General features: G+C 31.5%; 1 pseudogene; it reads left to right on the top strand.

Moving 5' to 3' along the window:
• The first annotated feature begins 19,144 nt into the window (after positions 1-19,144).
• On the top strand, positions 19,145-20,380 carry LOC112097967 (annotated as a pseudogene).
• Positions 20,381-27,816: the final 7,436 nt, after the last annotated feature.

The raw sequence follows: 27,816 nt of genomic DNA, 5'->3' as shown, positions 1-27,816 counted from the left end.
ATATGATAATTGTGGGTTTTGATTTGTAAGATCATGCTCTTTAAAATATTTTTGTCTTTAAGAGAAATTGTTATGTTTGGATAACAATCAAAAGATATAGGGCCTTTACAGAGACTCGATTCAATACTACTTAGTAAAAAATCATCAAAAGAGATAAATCAGCCATTTCTAAGGACAGCGAGGATAGAAGTATCGAAGCCTTCTTTGGTTAATGGTTTTATGCCAACTTGGATTAATCTTATATGGACATAATTAAAATTCTTTTCTTTTAATTTCTTTAATGAATGCTCTTAAAACAATTGAATTGTTTCAAATGGCTTTGAAAGAATTATTTCACGTTCTTCAGTCTTTATTACATAATCATTTTTTAGAAAATCAAAGTTTTTTGTTTTATAAATCTTTTCTTTAGAAATCTTTGGAAGTTCCCAACAATCAATTGCTTTATCAAAGTTCTCAATAACGAATTCTTCTGAACTCACAACATGCTTTGAATCATTAGTCTTCCCAGAAGAATAGCTAGAAAAGGACGATACTCTACAGAGCAGAGGATCCATGAAGAAAGAACTTATGGTCTATCTATGGTCTTGACTGAATGGTTACAGGTATGGCTTTACTGCCCTAAGTGATAGAACCATAGAATCTGAGCATCCACCTCTTCGGAGTTTAATTGTTGATCACGGTGAACCTCCTGACCAAATTAGAGCTTCACCTTATAAAATCCCAAAGCCAAATGATACTGATGCGAATTTAAGTAGTATTATCCAACAGAATAATTTCTGTAATACTAACTTAAATACTATAGGAAAATAGCTGACTAGAATAGAGAACCATTTCCAAAAGTCTACTATAGCTGTTTCCTCTTTTTTCCCTGTTCCATCAAAATCGGATTCTGACAAAAAGCTTAAGGAGCCTATTTTCAAACCTTTTCAGGTTTCAAAAACTAGTCAAAAGCTTGTTCAGGAGTTAAAATCAGATTTTGCTAAAGCCATTAGAGAACAACTAGATAGGATAAAAGCTGCTTCTTCCTCATCTAGCAAAGTGCAAATAACCCCTGATACTCCCCAATCTAGCAAGATTTGAGTATTAGAACAAGACTAAATGTCTATAGCCTCTTCCGATCTAGAAGCTTTTAAAGAAGAACCTACCCTTAAAGCCAACAAAATCCATTGGGAATTAGCCCTTCCTATTGTCAAGTCTCCACCTGATTTGGCCATAGACAATAGGCCTAGTGCATTGAACCAATCACGTTTTAATGCATCATCTGTCTATAAGTGGAATATTGACGGTATGTCTGAATACAACATCTTAGGCTTGTTGCAACAGATGACCATGGCAGCCAATGCTTATAAAACCCAATCGGGAACTTCTGACAAAGCCATTGCGGAAATTCTCATTGCGGGTTTTACTGGTCAACTTAAAGGTTGGTGGGATCATCTTCTCACTAAACAGCAACAATTAGATATCCTAAATGCCATCCAAATGGATGAGAATGGAGCCCCTATTCTTGATGAGTTTAATAATCCAATTCAGGATGCCGTAGCTACCCTGATTCTAACCATATCCCTTCATTTCATAGGTGACCGTTCTCACTTTAGAGACAAAAATACTGAGTTACTACATAATTTGAGATGTAGGAAACTTAGTGAGTTCCAAGACTACAAAACCAACTTCTTCACCAGACTCTTTCTTAGAGATGATGCAAATCATATAACTTGGAAAGAGAAGTTCTTAGTAGGATTACCTAGTCTTCTAGGTGAAAAGGTTAGGAATTCCATTAAAACCCTTTATGATAACCGCATTCCTTATGATGAACTCACTTATGGTGAGCTAGTCAGTTTCGTCAACAAAGAAGATTTAAAGATCTGTCAAGATTTGAAATTACAGAAACGACTTAAATGGGAGCTTAGGAAATCTAAGCAAGAATTAGGCAATTTCTGTAAACAATTCAATTATGACTCCTTTAAAACTTCCATCTCCAAAGATTGTAATGGTGAGTGTTCTTCCAGACCTCACAAGAAACATTACAAATCCAAAAGCCATAGGAAACCATTCCAGAAATTTAGAGAATATTTTTATAAGAAACCCTTGAGGCCTTATAAGAAGCCCAACTTCTCTAAGAAAAAGGAATTTAAACCTAAACACAAAGCCCCTTTCAACTACAAAGAAGCCATCTGCCATAAGTGCCGTATAAAAGGCCATACTGTAAAATATTGTAGAATGAATCGAAAGCTTCATGAACTTGGCCTTGATGAAGAAACCCTCTCCAAAGTTGCCTCTCTTCTTATAGAGTCCTCTAACTCTGAGTCTTCCATGTCGGGAGATAGTGATCCTCTTCAGGTCGATGAGCTTATTGACTCAGATACCTCTGCATCTAGCAGTAGTGATTCTGAAACAGATTCTTATTTAAAGAAAATCAATGTTTTGACTAAAGATCAAGAAACCTTTCTTGAGCTCGTAAAGCATATTTCTGATCCAAATCTTCAAAAAGAATATCTTGATAAGCTTTTGAAAACTCTGGATTTTAATAAAGCAGAGACTTCTAAAATTCCAATTGTTAAAAAAAGCTCTTATGATCTTACTGAAATTTTAGACAAAAAGAAAACAAAGAAGACGACCCCCAATATCCAAGATCTTCAGAAAGAAATTAAAGATATTAAACTTGAGATAAGAGAGTTAAAAGAGAAGCAAAAGAATGATTCCCAAAATATCCAACTTCTTTTACAAAAGCAATTACAAGATAATTCGGATAATGAATCCAATTCTGATAATGATGATAAAAATAACCAAAATCTAGAAAACATTGAGTCTATACCCAATGATTTTCTATTTGTCTTAAAGCAAATCACTATGAGAAAATATTTAATTAAAATTACCCTAATTTTTTCTAATGATTTTGCAATTGATGCCATTGCCCTTTTTGACACTGGTGGCGATTTGAATTGCATAAGAGAGGACATTGTCCCCAAAAGATTTCATGAGAAAACAAAAGAAAGACTTTCTGCCGCCAACAATTCAAAACTTAAAGTTAATTCTAAAGTTGAAACTTCAATTCATAACAATGGTTTTGAATTCAGAACTTCTTTTGTTCTTACAAATGACATACACCATGCTGTCATTTTAGGAACCCCTTTTATAAATCTTATTACTCCATATACTATCAACTACGATAGTATATCTTTCAAAGCAAAAAACAAAAAACTTGTTTTCCCATTTATTGAAAAGCCAAAAACAAGGAATTTGAATATTGTTAAAGCTTGTTCTGTTTATCAGAATCAAATCAATAATCTTCTTCGTTCAAGACAAAATGATTTGATGTTTTTACAAAAGGATTTAAGTTTACAAAGAATCGAAAGCCAATTACAAAATGATTTCATACAAAAGAAAATTTTTGATGTCAAAGCTCTCATTGAAAAAGAAATTTGTGCTGATCTACCATTTGCTTTTTGGAATAGAAAAAAATACTTGGTAGATTTACCTTATGAAAATTCTTTTGATGAAAGACAAATTCCCACTAAAGCTCGTCCAATTCAAATGAACATGGATTTAGAACAGCATTGTAAAAATGAGATCAAAGATTTAGAGTCTAAAGGACTCATTGTAAAATCTAGATCCCCATGGTCTTGTGCTGCTTTTTATTTAAATAAAAATTATGAAATTGAAAGAGGAACACCAAGACTGGTCATTAATTATAAACCCCTTAATAAAGAATTAAAATGGATTAGGTACCCAATACCTAATAAAAAGGATTTGCTTCAAAAACTGTATTCTGCTTTCATGTTTTCAAAATTTGACATGAAGTCAGGTTTTTGGCAAATTCAAATCCATCCAGATGACCGTTACAAAATCGCTTTTACTGTTCCTTTTGGACAGTACGAATGGACTGTTATGCCTTTTGGTTTGAAAAATGCACCTTCTAAATTTCAAAGAATCATGAATGACATTTACAACCCTTATTTTGATTTTTGCATTGTCTATATTGATGACGTCCTAATTTTTTCTCAAACCATTGACCAACATTTCAAGCATTTAAAGACTTTTTATTTGGCCACTAGAAAGGCTGGACTAGCCATTTCTAGTTCAAAAGTCTCCTTATTTCAAACAAAAATCAGGTTTCTTGGTCATCACATTTCCGAAGGAACCATTACTCCTATTGAGCGTTCTCTTGTCTTTGCAGACAAATTCCCGGATAAAATCCTAGATAAAACTCAATTACAGAGATTTCTAGGAAGTCTAAATTATGTTCTTGATTTCTGTCCTAATATCAATAGGATGTCCAAACCCTTGCATGATAGATTAAAAAAGAATCCTGTTGCTTGGAATGATGAACATACCAAAATTGTTAAGCTCATAAAGAATTCTGTTAAAAGCATTCCATGTTTATACCTTGCAAATCCTGCATTACCCAAAATCGTTGAGACTGATGCATCTGATTTAGGATATGGAGGTATATTGAAACAAAAAGAAAATGATAAAGAACAGATAGTCCAATATGTTTCTGCACACTAGAATGATTGCCAGAAAAATTATTCTACTATCAAGAAAGAAATTCTTTCAATTGTTTTATACATCTTTAAATTCCAAAGTGATTTGCTAAATAAAATTTTTTTACTTATAATTGATTGCAAAGCTGCAAAACATGTTTTAGAAAAAGATGTTCAAAACATTGCATCAAAATAAATTTTTGCACGTTGGCAAGATATTTTAAGTGTTTTTGATTTTGATATTGAATTCATTAAAGGTGATACAAATTCTGTCCCTGATTTTCTAACTAGGGAATTTCTCCAAAACAGATAAATGCCGCCAAAAAGAAAAGACAAAGGGAAAGGGATCCTCAAAGACCCTGTGCCCCAAACACCTTCCAAAGAATCTCAAACCTCTCCACCTAAAGAAAATCTACTCTCTTCTGCCATGCCAATCAAATCTTGGATCGACATGAGAGAAGACCAAGAAGCCCAGTCTAAAGCCCTTGCCACACATGAGCAGGTAAATGAATGGATGAAATCCATTTCTAAATCCCCTGAGCTTATTCTCACTTTACAAAGTTTTTCTCAAAGCCAAATTTCTCCAAAAGAAGAAATTGAAAAAGAAAAATAAATTTCTAAAGAAATTTCAAAACCCTCTTCTCAAACTGTAATTTTATCTGGTGAAAGCTCAACTTCTCAAATTGTTCTTTCACAACCAACACCTTCAAAGAAAACTTCCGATTGGTATGATAAAACCCACTTCCAAAATATTTTAACAATGGAAGATGGTTTTTACCACACTGATCATTTCCAAGCAATTTCAAAATTCTTTCCCAAAGGCTGGTTTTTTAAACCATGGGATTTGACAAAACCCCAGTCTTATTATCAAAGCATTCTAGAGGCTACTAGTCAGTAAAATTCAAACATTTCTTTCTTAGTGAAACCCATTCAGAGCCGGCCTATTCCACGGCCACTATCCTAAAAGTCTTGAGCCCAAACCAATGGGGTGATCAACTTTATAAATTTAAATCTTTCCCTCCAAATTTACAAATGCGTTTACCACATTGTTTGACCTATTCCTATTGGGATTATTAACAAGCCTGGTTTAACACATTCTTCTTACAAAACCCAAAGAAATCCCATTCATGGTTATTTTTCTTTAACTTAAAAATAATCGTCCAAAACCTCCCAAACTGGTTTCAACAATGGTGGAACTTCTTTGGCCCAATACCCAAATTCTAACTCCAAATGCCACCCATTGTCTAAACCTTTTCAAAGCTCATTATGTCCCTTTTGAATCAGAAAAAAGATTTCCTCATTTTCTTTGTTTCTGTACAAATTTCTTTCTTCCATGGGTATGGATGTGGAATTTCAGATTTCATACCCAAGAAACCCAACTCATTATCCAAAGAACCTTCAAAGTAAAATGGTGGTCAAAATTTGACGAACAGACCAAACTAACTGACACCCTCATAAAAAATTGGTTCTGTTCCAAAGGTTTCCTACAGCCAACCATAAAAGGCTCCAAAGCCCAACAAACCTTTCTTACCCAAAAATCCAAAGCCCAATCTCTCTTGGCCAGTGCCAAAACTGAAGAAGAATATTTCAAAGTTATAGAACAACTCCTCACCTCTCGGTCAAAGTCTTCAGTAGCAGACTCCTCTGAAGAAGAAGACGAAGATGAAGAGCCATTCATTTCTCTTGGAGATGAAAATGAAGACGACTGTTTTGGAATTTTTTCTCCAATAAAGCATTGTAATTAATTGTTGTAACTATTCAAAAAAAGAAGAAGTAATTATTCATTTCCATTGTAATAGTATTTTCCTTTTGTAATTATGATTGTATTTTCGGGTGGTCCCATGGACACAAGTGAGAGCGCACATGTCTCTTCACCCGTATTATACTTGTATTTTAAAGGCTGAATAATTTAGTTCCGAAATCTGCTGTATGATACATCTCCGCTACAGTCTACAGTGGAGAGTTCCAAAGATTACTGTTCGCCTCAGCTCCGCTACAGTCTACAGTTTAAAAATTTTTTTGTATAAAAAACCGAGAGGAAGACTTAGAGACTTAGACTCCAAAGGTTTTTCATTTCTAAGTTTAGAACTTCTCTCTCTTCTTTCTTCTCTCCCTCTCTTTCTCTGGGAATCAGGAATCCGAAGGGTTCAAGGAAATTTTTCTGTTTACAGAATAGTTCCTTACCTTCAAGATTAATTTCCCTTTCTTCTCTACAAAGAAAAGCAATCGATGTAAGCATTTCATTTTTCAGTTTTATTTGAAGCATTAAAGCATTTGTAAATTTTATTTAAAGCTTTGCATGAATGTTTAAATTTCTGTACTTTAATTTTCGCAATTTATTTTAAGCATTTAAATTTTATGCATACTTTGCAGACTGATCTATATCAGATCTGCCATACAACTGCTACGTTCCTCTGAGGCAACGAGACCAGATCTTAATCCTCAGTTGTATTCTTCTCTTCTCCCTCCAATCCTTCAGAACACCATTTCTGGGTTCCAGATCTGGTACTGTGTATGAGCCTTTAGATGTATGATTGTTGCTAGGCTTGCTTAAAGAACTTAATAATTATTTAGTAAATATATTTGGTATATCGGCTGGAAACTAGAACGTTCGGGACATTGATCTGTTCTAAGTCAGATCTGGTTCCAAAGGCAGACTTGGCTCTGCATCGATCTAGATACAACGCCACGTACCTTTAATAAAACCTGACTAACCGCGTTCTAAAGCAAATCTATTTATTTTTAAAGATGGTAGTTTATTTTTAAAATTTGACAAAGCCGACCCAATCCATTGTGTTATTTGAGTTCTTAATTTTTGATTTCCAACGAAAACATCCATCCTTCGATCCTATTTCCTACTGGTATCAGAGCTTAAATATATATATATATATATATATATATATTATAGATTTTAATATTTTCTAATGTAATTATTTTTTAATCTCAATCAATATATTAGATAATAGAGAATATAAAAAGATGAGAAATAATAATGCCACAAATCTTAACTACTTAATATTTATAGAGTTTGAAGAAGCCAAAAGACACTAAACAAAAGGTTGCATAATTAAATATGAGATTATAGCATTAAAATTAGACCCTAATGGCATTGTTGAGGGAAGATGAAGGAACATTCCTTCCTATATTAATTAATTGATATATTTAAGCCACTAAAGTTTAATTGTTGGCATAATAAAATAAATTAATGTTTGAAGACTTATAATTAATTATTATTAATGGTTACATATTATTGAATTTAAATAGAAAGAGAAAGAGACATGTAATCTTTTATAATCTAATAATTATTTTTTATTTTTAATATTTTGTAATGTAACTATTTTTTTAATATCAACCAATTTATTAGATAATAGAGAATACAAGAAGATGAGAAATAGTGATGCCACATCACATCCTCTAGTCCCAACTTTATATATATATATATAATCTATATATATATATATATATATATATATATATATATATAGATTATATATATATATATATATATATATAGATTATATATATATATATATATATATATATAGATTATAGATTTTAATATTTTGTAATGTAATTATTTTTTAATCTCAACCAATATATTAGATAATAGAGAATATAAAAAGATGAGAAATAATGATTCCACAAATCTTAAATATTTAATGTTTATGGAGTTTGAAGGAGCCAAAAGGCACTAAACAAAAGATTGAATAATTAAATATGAGATTATGACATTAAAATTAGGCTCTAATGGTATTGTTGAGGGAAGATGAAGGAACCTTCCTTCCTATATTAATTAATTGATGTATTTTAAGCCACTAAAATTTAATTATTGGCATAATAAAATAAATGAATGTTTCAAGACTTATAATTAATTATTATTAATGGTTACATATTGTTGAATTTAAATAGAAAGAGGAAAAGACATGTAATCATTTATAATCTAATAATTATTTTCTATTTTAATATTTTGTAATATAATTATTTTTTAATTTCAACCAATTTATTAGATAATAGAGAATATGAGATGATGAGAAATGGTGATGCCACATCACCTCTTATAGTCTCAACTTTATATATATATATATAGATTGAAGAGACCATAAACCAATCCAGCAGTTAAATTTGTCAAACAACTAGATGTTATTACTAGACTTCGGCTTTTAATAGCTTTCACGTTCTACATGATTGTACATATCGCTCATTATTCATATCATACATATTTTATAATAATTAAGAATTAACACATTCGAATTTTCGTGTTTAAGGCCATCTCTTCCCTAAGTGGGAAAGATAATAATAGTGTGAATTCAAAATCATAACCAAACCTATGTTTACTTACGAAGATAAAGGTAGCAATGAGAATCATTTTGGTATGCCCCACAATAAGTTGGAAATAAGTAATATTATAATTCCCATTTTTTCCTTAGCTTAAATATTTAAAAAATAAAAATATTTAAATCAATCACTGCTCGCTGCCATTGCTACTCATTGCCATTACTACTCTCTACCATCATTGCTCACTGCTGTTGCAGCCACTCACTAATCTCTGCTCACTGTTGTTCGTCGCATTGCTTATTAAATATAACATTAAACGTTCTGGGTTTCATTTACCCTACAAGGTGAATCCCTATGCCTAGTTCTTCATTAATTTTGGATCAAGTATGACCCTATTCAAATTGAGATTAACTCAACTTGGGAAACCAAATCTAAAATCAAGTATTGTCTTAATTAAATCCACTAAGTCATACCTTTTTGAGACTCTTCCTTAGCTAATATCCATTAAATAGGTGGCCAGCCGAAATAAGAAATTAAAATAAATACAACTAAGAGAAAATAATATAGAAAACACAGAGCAACGCACGTATGTCAGCCAAGCATCCATTAAATAGAAATAAAAGGAGCACACATAACTTAATTTATTAAAATAACTTAATTTATTAAAAGTATACTAAATGGATGTTCATGCAAAATATGATTAAAATGCAATAAAAGCACATCATTTACTCTTTAAGTATTATTGATTCAAGTTTAAAAGTGTCATAATAACTCTCATTTCATAGAGTTATTATCATTCATGGCATCAATCCACTTTTGAAAGTTAGAACTTTCCATAACTTGACAGAAATTGATTGGATCATCTTCCATCACGCCAATGTCTAACTTATGTTATTATACAAATACAATGTAATCATCTGGCACTACATTTCTCATTTCTTTAGTGGATCTCTTTAATGGTATAGGTTCTCGAGGTGGTTGAGTTTGTTCTTCTAGAACAACTTCTTGTATAGGGGTTCTCTAACATTGTCTTAATTTGTTGTCTCTTGAATAAAGTAAAAAATGATACCCTAATCAATACCAATAATTCATATGGGAATATCAAGATATTCCACTTCAAAGACAAAGTCCCTAACTATATATCCCCCCAAAACTCGACATCCTCAAAGAACCGAGCATTTCCCGCCTCAAAAATCAACTTAGTCATGGGATCATAAAACTTGTACCCCTGGATCGTTCAGAGTATCTAATAAAATAATAACTCACCGTCCTTAAGTCCATCTTCTTTTCATTAAGCCTTGGGCTTACCTCAGTTGGACATCCCTAAACATGCAAGTGTTTTAGACTAGGCTTTTTGCCTATCTAAAGCTCGTAAGGGATTTTGGCAGTTGTTTTACTTGGAACCCTATTAAGGATATATGCTACAGGCTTAAGTGCTTCTCCCTCGAGTGATTCTGGTAAGTTAAAATGACAAATCATACTCCTCACCATGTCTTTAAGCATCATGTTTCATCTTTTAGGAACATCATTCATAGTGGACGAACCCAGAATAGTGTAGTGTGGGATGATACCGCATTTCTTTAGGAATTTAGTGGTTCTAGACATTGTTCACCTAAACCATCATATCTGTCATAATATTCATAAAGCAGAGATATGGATTTGACGAAGTTGTTGGTGATGATGCATGTTATTTGGATAATAAGGAAAATAGTGACTTTGTTTCACTTAACAATATTATTCCTTCTGAAGAGAACATTAATCGGCCATTCACGTGTAAAATAAATTCTCCATGCACAAACATTGATTTGGATGAAGCTCTGAAATTTAATGACTATGTTGATATTATGGAACGAAAAAAGGCAATTGTTCATGCATCTTTTGATCTTATGGAGCAAAGAAGAGGCAATTGTTGATGCAATCTCTTATTGTTCTCTTGATTTGCCAAAAAAAAGATGAAGGTTGAAATTTTTTTCAACGGTTAGTGGATTATGAGAAGAAATCATTTTTCCTCAGCCATTTTGAAATTCCATATGATTGCAGAAAGGTATTCTCATAAAAATTATTGATTGAAGATTTTATCTTGTGTAGTTGGACAAATTGGATAGATGTTGACACCAAGGTTGAAAAGATCAAGGTTATTCATTAGCACTGAAGTTGTATTTTAAAGATTAATAAAAAGGAAAATGACGATTATCTTATAGTTACAAATAGCAAAATTCGAGGATGAATTTTCTTCACTTTAGTGGGAATAATGCAAAGCAAGAAGTTGTAGAAATCATGATTAGATTGAAGTTTATAATATTTGGGAATATTTTAAATAATTTATATTCTAGTTTAATTCGGTTTTCTATTTAGAGTTCTATTGTTTATGCATTGCTTATTTGAGTTGTATTCCTAATTTAGGTATAAGATAGTAGTTATTATAAATAAGTGTCTTTTGTAGTTTTGCAAGCAAAGGCCTTGATTATTTGTTATTGATTACTTCTTGGAATAAACTCTTGGTTTGAGTTCTATTCACGTTATTTCTCGGTGTTCCATGGAATGAACGAATTTTAACACTTAGATTCACGAGTATTCTTAGAATTAACGTGAATTTAGATTATTTCTTTATTCTAGTATTTTCAAGAATTAACGGGGTATTGAAAATATCCCTATCTATCTATTATCCTACATCTATTATCCTTCCACTATCTCAGTCTTATTATAAAGTGTTCTTTTGTAGAACCGTGTTGTGTTAAGTAACCAAGTACTTCTAATTTATAAGAGATCAAAGTAATCGAACTAAAATGGATAGATATATGAATGTAATTACTATATGATTCATTCTTGTCTTTTGCATTCATTTTAGCACAAATATCAAATAGGCTAACGCAATGAGCATTTGCCTTCAGTTCCTTTGCCAAATGGTTTTCCAAGTTAGTTTTTTTATACTATATGACTTTTGCACATATGCTTTACTATTACAATGTGTGACCCAATGTTCTCACTCTAGCCAACTTAGCCATATGTCTTAATCTAGTTTGCTAAATTTTGGCATGTAAATCATCACATAAGATGACACATAATAATAAAACCTCTTTTAAAAAACGGTTAAATAGACCCAAAAATAAATACCTAAGCTTATCAATCATTTGCCTATATCCTTGCTTTCAGGTAAGACTCCTCATGAACTTCTTATATCTAAGCCATCTTATGACCATTTGTGTATGCTTATGCTATGCTCAAAATTTATTTCCCAAAAAACATAAATCTGCTCCTCGAGCAATTAAAGGTATTTTTATTGTGTATCATTTTGATCAACAAGGCTATCACGTACATGATCTGGAAAAGCATTCCATATTCACTAGTCGTGATGTCACTTTTCAAGAGACGAAATTCCCTTTTCAGCAGAAATAACTTCAACAGAATCAACTCTCAATTGTTTTGCCCATATCGATGAATCAAGTTATCAATGAGACATCAAATAAGTCAAATAATCAACCACCATTAAATAATCAAAATCAGCCACCACCAAGTGATCAAGATAATCTGTAACTATCTACAGTTGATCAAGAAAATCAGCCACCAATATTTGATTTGGACATTGATACACTTCGTCATTCCACTCAGACTCATCGACCACCTTCAGGTCTTTAAGATTATCATTGTTTGCTAGTCACTCACTCTAATTTATTACCTCATTGTCCTTTCCCAACCATTTCTAAGTCTAAAGTTGTATCTTATCCTCTTCATAATTTTATATCTCACAATACATTGTATTTTAAACATTTTACTTTTACAATTGCTATTTCTAAAATATTTGAGCCAACATCTTATACTTAAGCAATTAGACACCTAAAATGGCAAGAAGTTATGGTTGTTAAAATTTAAGCTCTAATTAAGAACAAGACTTGGACCCTTACATATCTTCCTCCTATAAAGATACCTATTGGCTGTAAATGGGTGTATAAATTTAAATTTTGATCAAATGGGCTTGTTGAACGATGCAAGGCTTGCCTTGTAGCAAAACAGATTCTTAGCATGAAGATGTCCCGCGATAGAAAATTTGGGAAGTAATGGTTATCTCAAGAAGTATATGTTGAAAGGGTTCTTTAAAGATTTAACATGAGCAAGCAAAATTTGTTTGTTCTCCACTTGCAAGCCATTTTAAACTTAGTTCTGAGCATTGTTCTACAAGTGAGAAAGAAAAGCAAGAGATGAGAGAAGTTCCTTATGCTTCAGGAATTAGCAATTTGATGTACGAGGCCAGATATTGCTCATGTTGTTGGTGTAGTCAGCTGATTTCTCTCTAATCCGGGCAAAGATCATAGGCAACGGAAAAATGGATTCTCAAATATCTAAGAGGGACTTCCAAGGCATGTTTATATTTTAGTGGTGACAAACCTGTATTACAAGTGTACACAGATGCAGATACGGCGGGAGATGTTGATTTCAGAAAATCTATATCAGGAAATTTGCTCACCTTTGCAGGGGAGTGGTCTCATGGCAGTCTAGACTTTAGCAGTGTGTTGCCTTATTTATCACAAAATATAGTATATTGCAATTACTTAGGGTTACAAAGAAACCTTGTAGATGAAGAATTTCCTGTAAGAGTTAGGTATAAAGCAAGATAGTTATATTGTGTACTGCAACAGTCAGAGTGCCATTCACTTGGCAAAGAATTCGACATACCATTCGAAATCCAAGCATATTGATGTGAGGTATTATTAGATACGAGACGTACTAGAGAAGAAATAGTTACAGTTTGAGAAGATTCACACAACGAAAAATGGGTCAAATATGATGACGAAGTCATTACTTAAGGAGAAACTGAAAAGTTGTATATAGAGAGTAGGATTGGTGGTGCCCCACAAATAAGCTGGAGAGGGAGATTTGTAGGGTCCATCTCATTTTAGTGGACTAAAATACCCAAAGTCCAAATAGGTTGCTTAGGTTACAACTATTACTAAGCTTTGGACTTAGTTGAAATTTGCCGTGAAATTTAGCTTTGGAATCACGTGGCTATATAAACAGCATAAAACAAGTGAGTGATTATTAACAAAGTGAATAAGCAGTGAGAGAGAAAGACATAGACGTTGTTTTGGTTTTTGGGAATAGTGATTTCAATCATTAGTTGGACGATCAGAAAGCGAAATTAACTGTGTTTTCTCCCAAGTTTTCAGGGTAAGTTCTTGGTATCACCCTGTACAATTCTACTAGTTTTGATTTTTATTTTATCCTTTCATTGACTATTATTTGAGATACCCACCTATTAAAGAGATAATTATTTGTCTATTAATGTAAACCAAGATTATTGAAATTTTTTATGTTGTTAGCCTATAATATTATCTAGAGAAGAATTTGTACTGTAATCCCATTAAGGAAGATTATATCGGACTACAGTCCTGTAGTTTTTCTCATTTTGAGTTTTTTTATGTAAAAATCTATATCTCTTGTGGTTGGTTTATTACTTTGGATTGTGTTACATTTATTTCTGTCTATTTATTTGTGGTACACAACCTATTTTAATCACACAAAGAGAGAAAGAAGTTTGTTTCCACTTAATTTGCAGCTGGTTATGTGAGTCCCTTTCTCAACAGAGTGGTATCCAAGCTTCAGGTTTTGTGTTTTTTGATTACTTGTGTGCTTGAGATGGAGGAGTCCTTGACATGTATGATTAAATTAAAGTCATGAAATTATGGTATTTGGAAGTCTAAGATGGAAGATTTGCTAAAGACTTATATGGACCTATTGAAAGCGAAAAAGCTTGACCCTTTGATGGGCTCAATTAAACCAAAAGGTCGTAGGTACTATTAGGTCATGGATTGATCAAAGTGTGTACCACTATTTCGCAAATGAATCCAAGGCTGATGCTCATTGGAGAAAATTGAAAACAATTTATGAGCAACCAACTACACAGAATAAAGCCAATTTGATGAAAAGGCTTGTTAACTTGAAATACAAGGAGGGGCACAATATAATTGAACACACTAGTGAGTTTCAGGGCTTAGTTGATTGACTACTATGAAAATTATTTTAGATGATGAATTACAATCATCGTTGTTGTTTATTTCTTTGTTTGACAATTGGTAGATATTTGTGGTGTCAGTGAATAATTCAGCGTCGAACAGGGAAATTAACCTTGGATATAGTTACAGATAGGCTGCAGAAAAAAGAATCTAGAAGAAAGAATATTGAAGTAAGTCCTGAGTTAGATGCACTTGTTTCGGAAAAGTAAGAAAGGTGAGGGAAAAGTCAAAGTAGAAATTCTCGCCAGCAAAACAATGATAACCCCATAGGAATATCTAAGTCCTAGAAAAGAAACATGAAGTGCTTTCATTACTAGCATATTAAAAGGGAGTCTAAATGGTGAAAAAAAGAATAGGAGAAAGAAAAGAATGTTGCTTAGAAAAATGACAAACAGAACACTGTAGCGATATTTGATAGTGATATGAGTATTGTTTATTATGAGATCTCTATAAATTTCACTTGCCATACCAATGATTAGGTGATTGATTTGGGAGCTTTGTTTCATATTATTACGCATTGTGATTACTTCACATGAGGAAGCAGTCGAACTACAGACCTTATTCCAATATTTACAACCATAGATGGAGAGATTATCCCAACTTTTCATGGTCTCACAGTTCCAACAAAATGAAACAACAACTCAAGCTCCACTAGTACCAATACAACTAGTTTATCAAGCTCTTTACTCTTCTCAGGCACTATTCAAGTTGTACAATTAAAACCAGAACTACTCACAAACTAAACCATGGCAAGGCACCCTAGAATTTTAAAAATTTGATCAATTCCGTAATAGAACAACAAAATTGCACCATTGATGAGCTGCTGAATGAAATGAGGGCTAACATAAGTTAACAAGCCCAATCAATCTCAAACCTTGAAAAGATGGTAGGTCAACTTGCTTTTTTAGTTTAGACCTTGGTGCTGACTATTGAGAAAGACAAATTCCCAAGCCAGCTAGTCCTAATCCTCAAAGAGTACATGAAGTGAGTACTAGTTCGTCCCAATAGCATGAACCTTGCAAAAAGGCAAAGAAGTGGACAACAAAGTGGAGATGCCAGTGAAACAGACAATTTAAGTTGAAGCTTTAGACTTTATGGACTCATCACCAAAGGATGAAAAAGAAAATAGTCTATGAGAATACGTCCTCAAAGCTCTTTTCCCTTAAAGGTTAGTTAATGTAAAGAAGGAAAATTCCATAGGTGAGATTATAGAAATCCTTAAACAGGTATGTGTTAAAAACTCTTTCCTTGATGCTATAAAACAAGTGCCCTCTTGTGCCAAGTTTCTTAAAGGCATTTGCACTAAAAAGAGAAGTATTCATGCTTAAAAGAAGACCTATTTAATAGAGATCCATACACCAACGTAAAACTCCTCCAACATTCAAAGACCTAGGCTTCCCTACTATCTTATGTAGTATTGGGAACCACATATTTAAGAATGCTTTGTTGGACTTAAGAGTTAGTATAAATCTTTTGCTTTACTCAGTATTTATGAAACTTAGATTAGGAGAATAACACCCAACTCTAGTTGTGTAGCAGCTTGCAAATCAATCCATTAAAATACCTCGTAGTATAACAAAAGATGTGCTTATCCAAGTAGACAAAGTTTATTTTTCTGTAAACTTTATCATGATTAACATTCAACCAATATAGGATTCGAAGAAGCGCATTCCCATTATTATAGGTCGATCTTTCTTAACAACTGCTAATGTACACATTCAATGCAGGACTAGAAATATGCAGTTGTCGTTTGGTAACATGAATATGGAATTGAATAATTTTAAAATTATCAAACAACCTCACAATGCAGATGAAGGAATTGTTGATGTCGATTTAATTAAATAATCAGTTGATTATGCTTTGGTTTGGATTTTGATATTGACAGATCAATTGATGAGGTCAATGCCCTACTTGATTCATCACATCCATGGATACCAATTAATGAAAGGCACAAATAGAGCAATTGGCACCATCAAGGAAGAAACTCAGCCCATCACCACCAAAGTTCGAGCTCACACCGTTATTCGACACTTCAAAGTAAATTGATGATAAGCGAAAGAGTCAGTTGTTGTGTATTTTAAAAGAGCATAAAGGGGCATTAGAATGGACCATAGCCAACATAAAATGTATAAACCTAATAGATTGTATGCATTGCATTCACCTTGATGAAAATACTAAACCTACTAGAGAAATGCAATGACGGCTAAATCCTAATATGAAAGAAGTTATTATAGTTGAAATCCTTAAACTACTAGATGCAAATATCATTTATCTCATTTTTAATAGTTCATGGGTCAATCTTGTGCAAGTTGTCCTAAAAAAATAGGAGTCACAGTAGTTACCAATGCTTATAATAAATTAATATCCATTAGAGTAACTACATCGTATATGAACTGGTTATAAGAAATTGCATTCTATCACAAGTAAAAACCATTTTCATATACCATTTATTGATCAAATGCTTAATAGATTAGCAGGTCATGAATTTTATTACTTTCTAGATGGCTACTTAGGACATAACCAGATCCCTATAGCACAAAAGGACCAAGAGAAAACTACTTTCACTTGTCCTTTTGACACTTTTGCATATAGGAGAATGCAACATAATTAGTATATTGAAAATGATCAATAGAAAAATACCAGTAAGTATCAATAAACAAGATATAAATTGGGCAATTGAGATATCAATTTAATTAAAGAGGTGGTACAAACGACTACTCAATAAAGAAACCAATGTGGAATGGGTCGAATTATTATTTGAGAATACTATCATAAATATAACATAATTATACAAGTTGCTTCCATCTTTTAGTAGAATATATTTTTAGAATTAAATAATCGGACTAGTTTAATTATAGACCTAATTATTATAGTCATTATTGTATGTACTCAAATGATCCTTGGGTCAACTCACATAATTGACTACACGATTATTGGATTGATAAATAAGATAACTAGTTATTTGGTGGTAGCGTTTAATATTAGGGTGTATTAGGGACCTTGTGTTATCGTACAATGTGGCACCCTATAGCAAACACAAGTTATGCACCAATTTTGGTGTTGTTTTTATCTTTTAATTTAAGTAAAAAAAAATTATTTAATAAAATTAAGAAAAAAAAGATGAAATAAATAGGCTAAGGTTTCCACCAAAAAGATATAAAAAAAACTTGCTTTTTCACGAAAGAACAAAGAAGCCACAATAAGCAGAGCAGAGAAAATTACAATTTTTCTCTCTAACTTTAGAATAAAAGTTTTCTATTACTAGGAGCTTTTAATAGTGATAAAGACGCTCATATGTCAAGCGCAGACTAAACTTGAGGAATATCTTAAAAGATCATTGGTGATAGACCATGACCTAATGAGATTGGTAGTGACAAATCGTAACCAAGATAATTTTTGTTGATTAGTTCGTAATTAGAGAACTTAAATTACAACTACAAAAAAATAAAGTTATAATTTTTAAATATGATAATTCTATTTATTGTATGAGTTGCGATCCATTTCACCTGTAAAATAATTTTTAACTGATGTATTTATCATCCCTTGGATAGAGTAACTAAATCTTATTTTGTCATACATTGGATTTTGACATTAAATTAATTTTAACCGACGTATTTATCATCCCTTGGATAGAGTAACTAAATCATGTTTTGTCATACGTTGGATTTCTGACATTAAATTAACTCGTCATATCCTCAATTGCAAGTTACGGATAACTTTACCTAGCCCTACCGCCATGGGCGGATGCAATTAAGGCCCAGGAGGGGCTTCAGCCCCCCCTGGACCATTAAGTTTTCTTTTAAATGTACCCCAAGCCCCTTCTGAAAAAGTTAGATAAAACAATTTGGACACATTTTTCATATATTAAAAGCCTTGTGGTTCAATGGTAAGAGTGTTATTTAATGATTTTAAAACATAATTCAAATCCCATTAGCCATATTATTTTATTTTTTAAAATATTTTGTGGAAACTACTTCGAAAAATAATATTTTCACGCATTTAAAATACTACTTCAAAAAATGATATTTTCACGCATTTAAAAATAAATAATTTATTACTATTGTTATTTAAAATTTAAAAAAAAAGTAATAAAATTTGAGTTTATAAGACTTAAAATATATTCAAGTAAACATTAAAAAAATCTAAGTTAAATAAAATTTTTTGAACTAAGCCCCCCCTCATTTTAATTTCTGGGTCCGCCACTGCCTACCGCAGCAAATTGCTAAATTTATTACTTGCACAGTGGAAACCAATTGTGTGATCGTTTTGATCTTATCCGAAGCAGCTCCTCTACAAAATCAGATAGTAGACAGGAGTTCTAAAGTTGACCATCCAGAACATTAGAAATTAAGGAAAACAAAATCTCTATAGCATGTCACATTTTCACAGAGCAAGTCATGGAGCTTGGTGCTGGTTCAGCAGGCTACAAAGTCGCAAGCCTTGGTCTTCCTAGTGCCGACATTGATCCAACTGATCCCAACACTGTCTTCACTTTTCGAGGATTAGAATAAGGGCCTCATCAACCTCTTGTTTAACTTGCCAGATAATAAAAAGGTGAGTTTATATTTTGATTGATTGATTTTTGTAATCAAAACGGGGCTAATTTTTTATTTTTAGTTTATCGGTTGTTTGAATTTTCGGGTGATTTTGGCGGGACATGGTGTCGGAGGTCTGAACTTGACGGACGCCATTCATAGATTTATTTGGTTATGACAAAATTCATATGGCTGTTTACATTGCGGCTGACATTTCAGATGAAGATTTTGAAGATGTAAAGGTTTTTTTTTTTTTCATTTTTGTAATTTTTCTTACCAATTAATTTTTTAGTGGGATGTGATATTTTACGATAGGTTTTTAGGCCATTTTGAATTATCATCAATATCTGCCCCAGTAACTATTTTTATGCTCTAAATAACTCCAATCAAATTTCTGATTCTTTTGTCGCAACACTTTTTGTTTTCCCTGCAATCATCAACCAGAGTACGCCAAGAAACAAGATACCTGAATATATGCTCGAACTAGAGTTTATGTTGGGTCCTGATAAACCTCTAACAAGCGCGCGTCATGGTGAAAAGGGAATTTCAAAGAAAACTTTACTATCAAATGAGCTCCGTGGAGATGATTAAAAGGTAAATCAAATCGATTTTTAATCTTCTATAATTAAAACGAATCAAAATCAGGTGGTAAATATAAATTTTTTTTTAAAAAATAATAATTTGTAAATCACTAACTCCTAACAATAATGTTCTTTCTGTATTATTATAAATAATCTTTTGCTAATATAATAATAATGTTCTAATTAGTAATTAATGTCAAAAAATTACATTATCAAGAATCGACTTTGGCCTTGATGCTTTTACGACCTGTACCTGCCACGGCCTTGGCATGTGCTCCGTTCGTAGGTGGACTTCGGATGCTGACAAGGTAACCCATGTCTATATGAGGACCTTGAATGATCAATTATTAAAGCTACAGGAGCAACATTCTGTGATTACAAAGTGGTCCCCATCGCAAGTCTTTGATATAAACAGTGATCACTTGCCTTTTTTGCTCGAACCCGCTTATTCTCCCTGGCAGTCTGGTTTTCTAGTTCAACCAGCTGCTTCAATCAGTTGATCTTCATGCCATGTTGATATCATGCTTTGTGGAAGATTGTATTGGATTTTGATTGTATTTATGATTTAATTTGTATTTGATTGGAAGGTGCATCATAATTGCGTCACCTCGGATCCAAAAATGAAAGTGTTATTTGTCCGTTTAATTGAGGCAACGACAAATTTCATTAAGTTTTTATATTATTCTTCTTTATCTTATTTTATAAATATTAGGATTTTTTTTATTTTTATCCATACAAAATTCAATTTAAATACTTTCGCTAGAGATTTCAGAAAATATATGATAACAATTAAAAACAGGAGAAATGGAGGGGGATGCTGAGAGAGAGATATGATTCTCGTTTATTCGCTGAATAAGAAATATAATATTAAATTATTTTCATGCTTTCTCTTAATAAGAAATTAGATATTAAATTATCCCTGACCCGTTCTTGAGTGGGAGAATCTCGAAAGAACCCTATCCCTATAAAGATTTATGTCATCCCAAATGGTACCTTACATAAATTTATATAAAATATTGTATACGTGTTTGTGGCTCTAATTTTATTAAATAATAACAAATTTTTAAAATAAATTTATAAATTTAATATATGAAAACAATATTAATAAAGTTTACAAGTTCAATTCAAATTAACATCTAAACATTTAGTTAATTTTATTTTTATATTAATATAATATTTAAATTATATACCATCCAATCCAATCAGTCATTACATCAAACACTTCAATACGAGGTATTTAGTCCAATGCGATGCAATTCTATCTATTTTATTTCATCCAATCTAATCCAATCATATCATATTCCATCTAATCTAAAATTATCTGAAATACTAAATGCATGCTTAGTTAACCATTAGAATATGAGTGTCAATTAGTTTAGCTGGATATTAACACTTATCATTGACAGAGAATTTACACCAAAAAATAAAAAGTTCCTCATATCCAGCTGCCGTTCCGTAAGATGCAAGTATATGTTACTGCTGCAAGGGATTAGCATTCTTTGTAGACATTTAAAGTTAACGACTCTTACAATACGATAATTAAATTAATTAAACATAAATTAATTTAAAATTATTAATGTACCCAAATCATAATTCAAGTGGTGATGCTAATGCTATTCCACCTCTTAATTTTCACCACATTAGTCCAAAACTAATAATGTTTGCTTTGTCATTCTCAATAATAATAATAATAATGTTTACTTTGTCTAATAACTCTTCAATTTATATTAAAAATTTCTTGGTGTTTCCAACAAATGCTTCATATATTCCCCGCATATACTTAAACCAACTAAGTTGACGTTCTTATTTGGTTTCTAAACAAATTATTACTGTAATCTTCTGTTATTTAAATTCATCAAACGCAAATATATCCTCTAAACCAAAGTTTTGAACAGCAGAGAAAATGGAGACCTACAGCCTTTTGGGTCGTATTCTTTGTCTGTCGATGGGGATTTTTCTTCTACTTACCTCTGCCTTTGCCAAAAGTGAAGGTAATGACACTTCCCTTTTCCCTTCAAGTAATAAAAAGCAAACAAGATGATAATCAAGAGAAGCTAGTTTATTAGAAACATTCATCAAGACTCTCAAGGTTTGCTCAAGTGTACATATAAACTCTTTTAATTTCAGAAATAGTCGTACTAACCTCTTTTTTAGTTTAGAATTTTTCACATAAATGGGCAATGGTCGGGGACTCGGGGTTTATTCAAAATCTGTGTACAGTGGCAGATGCAGTATGTGATTAGTGGGGGCTATAGCCCCCACTGGCTAAAAAAAAAATTCTAAGAATAAAAGAAAAAATATTTAAAATTTCCAAATAGCTCTCATCAAATCTATTAAAATTGACCTTATAAATTTATAAACTCACAAAATTTAAACTTTGTTTTAGAATTATAAAAGCCTACACTATAATTAAATATAATGATAGGTCATCACCACAAATATTTTTCTATTCTTAAAAATACGTCGAGAACAATTACAAATGTATTCACAAATATTCTATACATTCAAAGTTTTAGTTTAAAATTTTACTATTATATAATTCAGCTCCCGCTAAATTATTTTTTTAGATCTGCCATTGTCTGTGTAAATAAAAAAAAGGTCAATGTGACCATTTCTAATACCAAGAGGATAGTAGTTTTTTTGTTAGTTTATATATATGTGTATGTCCTTAGTATATTAAAAGGCAACACTAACTATACACACTCAAAAGTCAAATGTTTATATTCCTTTCAGAAAAATATCCCACAGGAAATGTAAATTTGTCACCATTCCGAGCATGGAGAAGTGCCTATGAGTGCTTGTTCTATGGGGCAAATCCCTGCTCAGCAAAGGACAAGCTAACAATGGACGGTGCAATCAATGTGCCTGTAGAAGAAACGAAAGATTATTGTAGGGAAGGAGGGTGTGGAGAACACATCCAAAATGTTCTTAAATGTATTCATCTGGTTAAAAGAGACTTTTGGTTTGCTAATAAGGCCCCTGTTAAATTCCTTCAAGATGCCATTTCTACTGGATGCAACACTTCTACAGGTAATTGACTAATTTCAACTTTTCACCTTATAAACATATAACAATATTCCTTTGTCTAAGATTTTACATGTGGTTGGTGCAATTGCAGAAATCAATACTACTGATTACCCGATCAGTAATGCAATAAAGATGTACCAGAGCTTTTCAAAGTCATTAACGTTGGCTTTATCAACAGTTTTATTCATGGTGGTCTTCAATATCTGAGTTACAGACAGTTGGACGGCTACCAGCTGTGGAAAAAATATACAAGAAAAATGGTTATAATATATGATGTACTTTCTAGAAAGGACTTTTAAATAAGTATTAAAGATTAAAATACATTCTAGTTTAGTTTTGAATAATATAAGTTTTTCAATTGTTACAATCGACAGATTTATTACCATACAACGAATTAATCTAAATGCCTTTATTATTCAGCTTTAAGATCGGCTAAAACCAATTAGAGATGAGACCTCTATCCCCATACATAAAGATATATAGAGAAAGATAAATGCCGTTGTTAATATTACCTGCAAATGGAATTACAAAGAGCCCATTATTTGCATATTATTTTTTACTAATGAAGAAAACAATCTACATACATATTCATCATTATTATTATTCTTTTCTCCCAACACTATCTCTCCATATCATGGACCATAATGCTGCATTTAATAACATGGAATTTTAAAATTGTATGAGCTGGAATTGAAATAAGAATTAGAAATTGATGTCAGTTGTTTATATAAGTTGCCAAAATCATAATTGGAATCTCATTGATGTGCCTATTTTATCTTACAATCGGAATAAATTCTTACAAGTTATAAAAATACTCTTGGTTTAAACTTATGTATTTTTCACTAATAAAATAAATAAACAAACATTTTAAAGGAAATATGTGCATGTTTATTATAACATCAAGCATAATGCTATGATTTTTTTAGTTACTTGTTGTCGATGTTGTCATTATCATTATATAAAATTATAACGTTATAATATTATAAAAATAATTTTAAAATAGTAATAACCAATTATTATTATTGTTGTTGTTGTTGTTGTTGTAATAATTACAATAAAAAATAATTATTATACTCATTATTGTTACTCTTGAACGAATATGACTCCCTCTAACTGAATATTACTCCCCTTTTTTGTCAAAAGAATCCAAAGGACAATTAAAGAAGGTAGTATAATATGTAACGGGTAGTTAATAGGTACGTAAGACCAAAAATAGGACTCAATAATGATCCTCATGCAAGAATAGGCAAACAAACTTTTTTATAAATGAAAATTGAAATTTGTATGCAAATAATGATAAACATTAATGACAATTTTCGTTAACATATTCCCATTCCAAGGCACATAAAATCAAGACAATTGAACTTGAATCACTCAAATCAATAAAAGATTAAAGAAATTTAAATGTTTGTTCATATGCAAAAAGTAAAGCATTCAACATTCTTTGCTATTTTCTAAATGCCAATAACTTTTATATAAAAAATAGAATGAAAAGAAATCAAACTAACCTTGTCATATTGATCTCCAATTGAAACATTTTTTCAAAGGTCAACGCATTACAATTTTTTAAAAGTAAATATGTACTTTTTTATGATTTTCTTTTTTCTTTTTCAATTCTTGTAACACTTTTTTTTCTTCAATTCTTAAGCCCATAATTATTACTTTCACTCTATCTCTTAAGGTAGTTTTCGTCTCATAGATTGTCCTCTGTACATTGTCATACCCAAACTCAAATTATTCAAAGATAATTTCACTATTAAGAGTTATAGCTATCTCTATATGGTAATGGTGCCTATACATCTTAATAAGAATTAAAGGTAAACAGTCAATATCCAATCCATTAATTTCAAATTTAGAACTATCAGTATCAAAAATCAACATAGATTCAAGAACTCAAAGACATATGTGTACAAAAAATTAGTTTAAATTAAACTAAGAATTGTTTCAAGCTTTCAAATCCTTAAATCAAGATTTTTGCACATTGTAACTTGAACTATGAACACATCATGCAAACACATGCAAATGATGCAATAAATATGTCCTAAGATGCAATCTAACATGACATATGCAAAATGTAGTGCGAAGACACAACTACAGTGAGCAAATAGTTAACTAAGGCCTTTCTTAAATCAACAAATGTAGATATGAATCTAAGCTTTTCTCACCCTCCTTGTAGGTCATTTAATAAAAAAATTGCCAATTGAAGAGAAAAATAACAAACACATGATGTAACACGACCATAAAGAACCATAGCATGCAAAAGATACGGAAAACAAACATAGAAACGCAAATAACAAAAATCCAATGAAAGCATAATGCAAAACTCAATAACAAATACATGAATGATACACCAAAATCTCAATTCATAAAGAAATAAGAATAAGATCCAGAGCTTAGGTGAAGATAACAAACCTAGTTTATTCTTAATCATTTGTTGCAATACATGCAGCATTAGTTGCAACATGATAAGGTCCATTAGCATTTGAGACTCTTTTTCTAAGGACTTCACCATAATTACCATTAACAAATATCCAGAATTTTAGTAGAACGAACATTCAACAAGTATTAGCACCAAAGGCTTTCAAGTTTGACTTCCTAACCCAAGCTTGTCTGGGTTTGTTATTATTCAAATAAACTCTAGATCTAGTGGTCTTTCTTGATTTCCCGTATGCAGAAAAATTAGAAAATATGACTTTCTTCATATAATTCATAAATTTAGAGAAGAATGTGTCGAAGTGTGACCTTGCACTACAAGAAAACATGCAATAGATAACGGCAAATAACTGTCATAAAAGGGGGTGTATGACAGACAGTTCATCCGTCATCTATGTCACTGTCATTAATTTATGACAGAATATTTTTCGTCATGAATTCATGATAGTATTTCATAGTCATATATCAATCACACAATATTTTAATGTAAAAAATAATTAAATTAAAAAATGAATTTATTTAAATTTTCACGCCGTTTTTTAAATTTTTGATGAGAAATTCAATTATTATTTGAAAATTTATTATTCAATTTTGGTGGGAAATTATTTATGATAGAATATATGATGGCGTTTTCCATAATAAAGTTTTGATATTTTTTAAAATTATATTATGATTATATTTATTGATGAATTCGTGTTTACAAATTTAATTAATTAATAAAACAAATATCATAAAAAAATTAATATCAAATAACATTTATTCAATTAAAAAATTAATTTCAAAAGAAATACATCTAATATCCAATTTCATCTACACCAATACATAATAAAACATCCCAAATTGAAAAAGTCATCCCAAAGTATAAAATTGCTATCAAACACCAATCAAACTCTGAGAAAAGCAATAAGAATTCCGGCCACCAAGCCAAGTTACCCAACAAAACTTTCAAAGATATTAAGTACTCCAACAATAAGATTTCTAGCAAGACTTCCTGTAAAAATTTCAGCAACAATACCATCTTCCGATAGCACTCTAAACGGAAATTGAAACCTACAAAGCGACCTGCAAGCTTCCTGTGAACAAAATTGATTCAAATACCAAGTAGAATAAGGAAAATTAAGAGGCTGCAATACATGTGGGCATCAAATATAGTAATCTAGGCTTCTATTAACATTAAATATTTCATGGAAGTATTAACAAATAAATTCCACTACATAAAATTGTGTCAGTGTGTATGTATAGCTCTCCAATTATGAAAAGGTTGAAGCCACAAATTTTCCATCATATTATTACTCAATCAAGTAGGTTAACCTCTAAACTCAAATAAAATCTCATTTGGGGTTGGGGGGGGGGGGGTGGGGTTAGAAAACAAAAACATTACATCAAAAAGAAAATATATATTAATAACATTAAGCTACTATTTTATATCTAAAACTTAAAGAATTCTTCGGCTAATTTAAGCTAGCCAATGTACTTCCAATTGTATGTGTAGTAGCCATAGTTTCATCACACAGAGACAGGTGAAAAAAAGGAAAAAAAAGATAACATTAAAAAAAACAAAGAAGAATATAAGCAATAACCAATAATACCAATATTTTCATACTTGTGCTGAAAGAGAGAAGAGATAACCAATATTTTCAAGAAAGAAGAATATAAAAAAGATGTAAAATTGCAAGAATATGTATTTTTTTTTCAATCCCTTAAAATTATCCATGTACATACTTAATGGATTAAAATTACTTTTGGTGAATGGGAATTCATCAAAATCAGCAAGCTAGCTAAAAAAGCAAAGGAAGCCACAACAATAGACCAGTGTGAGGAGACGAAAATAGATCATAAAGTCATAGAAAGCAATTAAATGGAAACCAAACAACCAACTTTGACAAGCTTATCTTAACCAACAGCACCAATCCTAGGCCTGTAACCTGCCTACATATTTAGAGCATAATTTTAATTTTACCTCATTACAAATTCAGTACAGAATCAAGAAAAAGGAAAAAAACAAAAAATCTCATACTGTTGAGTAGGTAACTAACAAGCTCATGTTGGCCAAATTTCAATTGATGGAAGCAGTTTTGCTTAGTCACTGTTTTGCAGTCATGTACTAAACAGACTATTAAACATAACAATTAGGCTCCTAATTCATCAACTCAATTGTATTCATCAGATTTGAAAATTTAGAATTAAGAAAAGCTTACGCACTCTGACACCAGCAAAAATGATCACGAGATATAGGATTTTATAGCAAGCTTAAAAAATGATAAATAATTTGGATAATCACATAATGAAGAAAAACAAAAAAAGGTAAAAAATTACCGGTTTGACCACCAGTGCTGGTGACAAGAACAGTACTCTTAGCCATCGATAAAACTTTCACTGCTTCAGTTTTATTAAAGTAACTCCTTCATTATCTCGTTCTCGCAAGTGATGTTAGTGAAGATGGAGAATAGCGAGCGTGGAAAGTGTGAAAGGAAAA

Source organism: Citrus clementina, unplaced genomic scaffold, assembly GCF_000493195.1.
Source record: "Citrus clementina cultivar Clemenules unplaced genomic scaffold, Citrus_clementina_v1.0 scaffold_5, whole genome shotgun sequence".
Classification (NCBI taxonomy): domain Eukaryota; kingdom Viridiplantae; phylum Streptophyta; class Magnoliopsida; order Sapindales; family Rutaceae; genus Citrus; species Citrus x clementina.
The sequence above is the reverse complement of the archived record's forward strand: the minus strand, read 5'-3'. Positions and strand labels throughout refer to the sequence as shown.